Source organism: Galleria mellonella, unplaced genomic scaffold (assembly GCF_026898425.1).
Source record: "Galleria mellonella isolate WM207_F2 unplaced genomic scaffold, CSIRO_AGI_GalMel_v1 utg778, whole genome shotgun sequence".
Taxonomy (NCBI): domain Eukaryota; kingdom Metazoa; phylum Arthropoda; class Insecta; order Lepidoptera; family Pyralidae; genus Galleria; species Galleria mellonella.
Window position 1 is genome coordinate 170,382 of NW_026442150.1, and position 6,000 is coordinate 176,381.

General features: G+C 33.4%; 1 protein-coding gene across 2 annotated transcripts in view; it reads right to left on the reverse strand.

The window, feature by feature from the left end:
• LOC113522317 (protein slit) overlaps nucleotides 1–913 on the reverse strand; it is a 164,062-nt gene extending 163,149 nt beyond the window's left edge. For both annotated transcript variants that reach the window (XM_052901236.1, XM_052901235.1), the window contains exon 1: nucleotides 763–913. The gene's annotated coding sequence lies outside the window, so the exon portion shown is untranslated. The remainder of the gene's footprint in view (nucleotides 1–762) is intronic.
• Between the last annotated feature and the right edge of the window lie 5,087 nt (nucleotides 914–6,000).

Genomic DNA, 6,000 nt, shown 5'->3' on the forward strand with positions numbered 1-6,000 from the left:
AAAGAATGAGTCTTTCTTTTTAACCGACTTCAAAAAAAGATGTTCTCAATACGGTTGTATATTTTTATGTTTGTTACCGTTTCCTCCGTTAGTTATAAACCGATTTGGAAATTTTTAATTTTTTTTTGTTATTTGAAAGGATATACTTACAGAACGGTTCCATAGAAATTACATCAAAATCAGTTCAGTAATTTCGTTACAAAATCAAAATAACAATGGAAGGTTTTTTGTGAAACACAATCTTAAATTGTCAATCCACATAAAAACAAGCTGAATTGTAACAAATTTAATATTATAACTCTGGTGCAAAACCTATCGATAGTAAAAAGAACCATCAAAATCGGCTTATTTCAACTATACCATCCAATACAGGTGCACGTATACCTGTACAAAACATAAATAAGAAGCACCTACAAGCATGCCGAGTACTTCCCATTTTTCCCCATTGAAAATATTATAAGAATCGAAAAGGTTTCCCAAACTTAGCGAAGCCTTAGACGCAGCACTCTGTAGATGTAAAAACATTATAAGAAAGACGTAGATAAAAGCAATGGTATTAACTTAGAAAAGCTTAAGTTCCTCGAATTACTACAACTTAATAATACTTAAACAACACATGAAGCGTCATAGTATTTTATGTCTTATTAATAAATAAAAAAAAAATACGGGGAAACAAGTCACAGACATGGCAATAAATTTATTTGGAAATTCCAATTTCGAATTCGAAAATTCAAATTTGGAATTCGAATGCTACGAACTCACCTTACGCAGTAAATCGTAGTCGACACTCGTGGTAACAGAATACACAATACACAAACAGTAAATACACAATGATACACGGAAAAACACAAGACTAGGGCACACAGACGTCTGATCAAAGACGGGGCAATACGCGGACTGGAGCGGGGTAGTCGGGGAGAATTTTTGTTTTGTCGAGTGCCTTGCCACTAGGTTGCCGTTACAGAGTTTGGGTTTACCCATTCATTTTTACCCTATTTTAACCGACAGCACAAACTCATAAGGTTGTCAATTTTATGTTTTTTTTCCATCTCTTTCATGGCCCGTTTTTGATGTCCTTATGATTTTTCGTTACTGTGTTGGTTCTATTTTATTCAGTCGCTAATTATGCCTTACGATCGTCCGTGCTCATATTGCGCTATTTAATAACATTCCTCAAAAACTCGAAATTCCTCAAAAAATACGAAAAGATTTTTTCAAATCTGACTGGCAGTTCCAGATTACAAAACAACAAAAGCTCCCGTTTTATTTTATTAGTATAGATGTTGATCTACACATACAAATACATACCGATACACTCACACACATACACAAACCAAGGAATGACAAGGCGTTTCGTATATATGTGTATCATTATTGAAAATAAATCTATTTAAATTTAGAATGCGGAAGCATTGTTTTACGTTTCGCAAACAGCAGTTTTTTTATTCCGCGAACTAAAATATAAGTTTCAGTTGTCATAAATTAAATATGGAAGTGCCACGAGAGCATGGAGGAAAGATATTGTTAGTAATCCTAGGGATTTAACATCGTATACCGATAGCGCAGGCGGGGTTACCATTGTATTTTCATTCTTAAAAAGAGGGATACATTTACTCCTTTTTTTGCAAAAATAATTATCGTACATTTCTTTTAATTTTGTTAACAACTTGTAACGGGTTATAATTTGCTTCATTTATATTATGATATATTCACCTACTATATATTTCTGTTGCTTATTATACAGTAGAAAAAGTAAAAATTTCAAACTTGGACCATTTAAAATAAAATATTTAAGTAATAAAAAGAAAAAAACCTTTGCTAACATACTCATTCATATTACACATTGCCATTACATAGGAAATAATTTAGTTTTTTTTTTTAAATATTATTATATAACTCAAATAAATGTATATAAATCTTGGTATCCCACCATCCCTATGGTAATAACTTGTGTGCATTATAACATATATTACTATACAGGGTGTAACCGAAATTGTTAGCATCCTTCGAAGGAAGCATTACATCGGTTAACCTGAACGTTTTCAGCAAAGGAACACAGGGATCAGAAACGACGAGAAATATCGAGTCTCGCATATAACTTGTATCATTCTTTGAAAGGAAATAATAAAGAATTTTCATTCATTCATTAGTATGAAAGATTATTATATTTTTTATAGTTTTAAAATTTTTACACACGAAATTTCTGTCCTAACATGTTCTATATTATGAGTACATTTTTTGGTTTAACGTACCGCTAACGATTTCGTTTGCACTCTATATAATTTGCACACTCAAAACTATTTACCCACAAACCGGGGTAATCTCCCGCGCTGACAACCCAGAACGTGATACCTGTATCACGCACACACGGACGCGCCTTTCACAGGGCGCTGCTTACGATGAAAGGGCGACGCACACACACAAACAGTTTGGTAGCTAGTTTAGGGACTTGACCGCAGAAAGGGACTAGGTTTGATTCTGTGTAGGGATTGTTTTATCATATGTAAATCATTTATGATAAGTTTGCCACTAGGAACATTAGAATGATACCGTCCATATAGTTTATATCAGGGATGGGCAATATATAGCAATATCTATATATTTTAGTTACAATATCTATTTACTGGGTACAGAAGAATAACACCTGAGTGCTCAGGAATGGCAACGTATGGGGGGTATCATGGGCGAAACAGTATACTCTGTTATGTCCACGGTACTGCTCATGTCTATAGGCGACGGTTACCACTAACCATCAGGTGGGCCGTCAGCTGATTTGCCATTCTAAGTTGTATAAAAAAAAAATTGGGAATTTAGAGTAAGAGAAAGAGACAAAATGAGTTCAATAGCTAAAATAAGATAATGAGAGATTTGACGTTTTTATGAATAAAGGGATTAGGTTCAGACAAGTAAACTTAAATAGATTATTCTAAGTCGTGTAAAAAAAAAGCAATTTGAGAGTCCAGTGTAATATATTCGTTAATTTTAAAACTTATAGGCGAAGTCGGGGGGATTAGCTAGTTAAGAAAAATATGATATCGCATCGCAATTCCCACGAGCCACAAGCTGTGAATGCATCAATGTCACTGGCAGGCGACATTATTCAAATTGTACGATGGCGGACTGATTTTTTTTTTGTCTATGGTAAAATGGAATGGCGGGAAACTTTTTATCTAGTGTTTGTTTATTTACAACCTCTTTTTTTTATCAAAATAGTTATGTATATAATAATTAAGATGTTGATTGCATTATCATCATCATCTATCAGCCTGTAACTGTCCACTGCTGAACACAGGCCTCTCCCTTGGGAGGTTCTGCCAATACTTGCCACGCTTGGCAGGCGGATTGGCAACCGCAGTTAAGCTTTTAGAGATATTCTAATAGGGACGCTGTTGCTCATCCATCGCCCTCCCTTAGTTGACTCTTACGACACCCACGCGTAAGTGGGTCGGTGAGATATGGCAGTAAAGTTATAGGGTACAGAGACATAACATCTTAGTCCTCAAGAATGGCAACGCATAAGGAATATCATGGCAGACACTGTTTTTTTTTGATGGGTGAATATGGAATGGTAACCCCGCCTGCGCTAACGGGATACGCTGGCGGAGCACCAGTGAAGGGTGATAGATGAGAATGAAAACAGGCCAGTTAGCCTATCATGATGAATTCATCAGGAATTAACCATGATACTTTCCAGAGGGTACCGCGAGGAGGTCGACCTGGTTGGGTATATTGCTACCAATGGGATTCTCAGTCTCCATTACTAACAATCCCTTTCTCCCCTACCTACTCTGTTATATCCATGGTGCTGGTCATGCCTACAGACGACGGTTACTTTCCATTAAGTAAGTTATTGAAATGAAAAACTAATTGCTTCTTGTTACCATAATCTACATATAGAATGACAGACATTATTCTTAATCTATGTTGTAGACACACAGATATTTGAATTTAAAATAGAAATTTTAAATTCAAATATCTTCAATCTAATGTTTGTATTGATTGATCCTTGTCTATTCTATAAAAAAAAAATTACTTAACTTATTAAATAAAAAAAAAAATAGTAATATCACTGTTCTTATTGTAAAAATCCGTTTTACAATAAGAATTAGGTATATTCTAGTTAATATAACTTTGTAGCCGTGTGGTCCAAGCATAGAATGGGCCGCGCCATCCTTTGCCAAATCGTGACTCCAAATTCAAATTATCTTTACTGAAATAGACTTGTTTACAAGTACTTTTAAATTGTATTTTTTTTTAATCTACTGCAGGATTCGGAAGGTTGTCATCTGTTGATAAGAGCCCGCGAGAAACTCAACAGTTACTCTTTTAAATCTCTGTTAACATTATGTGTATTTATTTAAATGTACTATATCTAATATTACATGGTCGTTGGCAGCCCGCGCATGATCCACTAACACCGTGCACGCTTGTCATTCAAGTAATCGTTTAGTGTGCAATAGGCTTTGTTCAATAAGTGTTTTTAATAACAGTTTTAAACTTATTAAAAGGCAGATCCAAAATATCCTTCGGTATCTTATTATAACATTTAATGTCCATGTCCTATAAAAGACCTATTAACTTTTTCTAAAATTATTAAGATCGTTGTTTTTAAGAAACAGTTAGAGTCCTGCGTATATACAAAATGTTTGCGTATACGTACTGTGAAGTTACGGTAAAATATTTGCTTCTTTCAATTTCTCTCTTAATAATTCACGATTTTCCATAGAAAAAATTGCGTGAACAGCACGTTTTGTAATACAAATATGCTGGGGAGAAAGGGATTGTTAGCAATGGAGTTCGACATTGCTAGCAATATGCCCTATCTACTTCTAGTTTAATTTGTCAGGATGTGCTAACTGGCCTGTTTTCATTCTCATCTATCATCCTTCACTGGTGTCCCGCCAGTGTATACCAATAGCGTAAACGGGATTACCATACCATTATCACCCATTAAAAAAAAAATACGTCAAGATACATTGTATATGTAAGTATGATACACTGAAACACTGATAAATAAAAAAAGAGCTAATTTGACAATTAGCTGACAAAAAGACTGACCCGTTTTTGAGGCTCGATGCTCTATCTATGTAATCTAAAACATTATGATAATTTTGTAATAATTGGCATTGATTTTTTTTTTTTTTAATAAAATTTACATGAAATTACATAATCGTCTATTTACAGTTGCACAATACACCTACGGAATACGAGATAAAAAAATTCACACTTCTGAAGTCAATCCGTGAAATACTCCACTGCGTTTGTCAGCAGACGGATGGCGGCCATTTTGCGAGGATTTATTGCGGTCATAAAATGGCCGTGTCATGGTGTTAGTGTCATATCGTTTATTACAACTATTACATTTTATTCAAAGAAATAAAGATTGGTCGAATTTTTTACACGACACCACAAAAAGAAGTTTGAAAATTTTTTAAGGTTCATATTACATATGCGAGGTTTTTTTTTTATAATAAAAATATAAATATATATATATATATATATATATATATATATATATATATATATATATATATATATATATATATATATATATATATATATATAATTAACTTATATATATACTTACAGCCTCACATGTATAAATATAAAATATATATCCTGTTGTTTTTTTATACAACTTAGAATGGCAAACAAGTTGACGGCCCACCTGATGGAAAGTGGTAACCGTCGCCTATAGACACGAGCAGTACTATGGACATAACAGAGTATACTGTTTCGCCCATGATACCCCCCATACGTTGCCATTCCTGAGGACTCAGGTAATAAAACTTAATTTTATTATTGTAATTTATTATTTATAAATCTTTCTAATTGTTTATAAAAAATGAAGTTAAAATGGAGGTCCTTAGTCATCTCTTACGACATCTATGGGAAAGGAAGAGAAATACAGGAAACATTCTTATATTTAATTCAATGGCGTGTAATTTAACAAATTGAACTTATTTATATTTTTTAATAATCTATTTTTTTTTTTTTGTT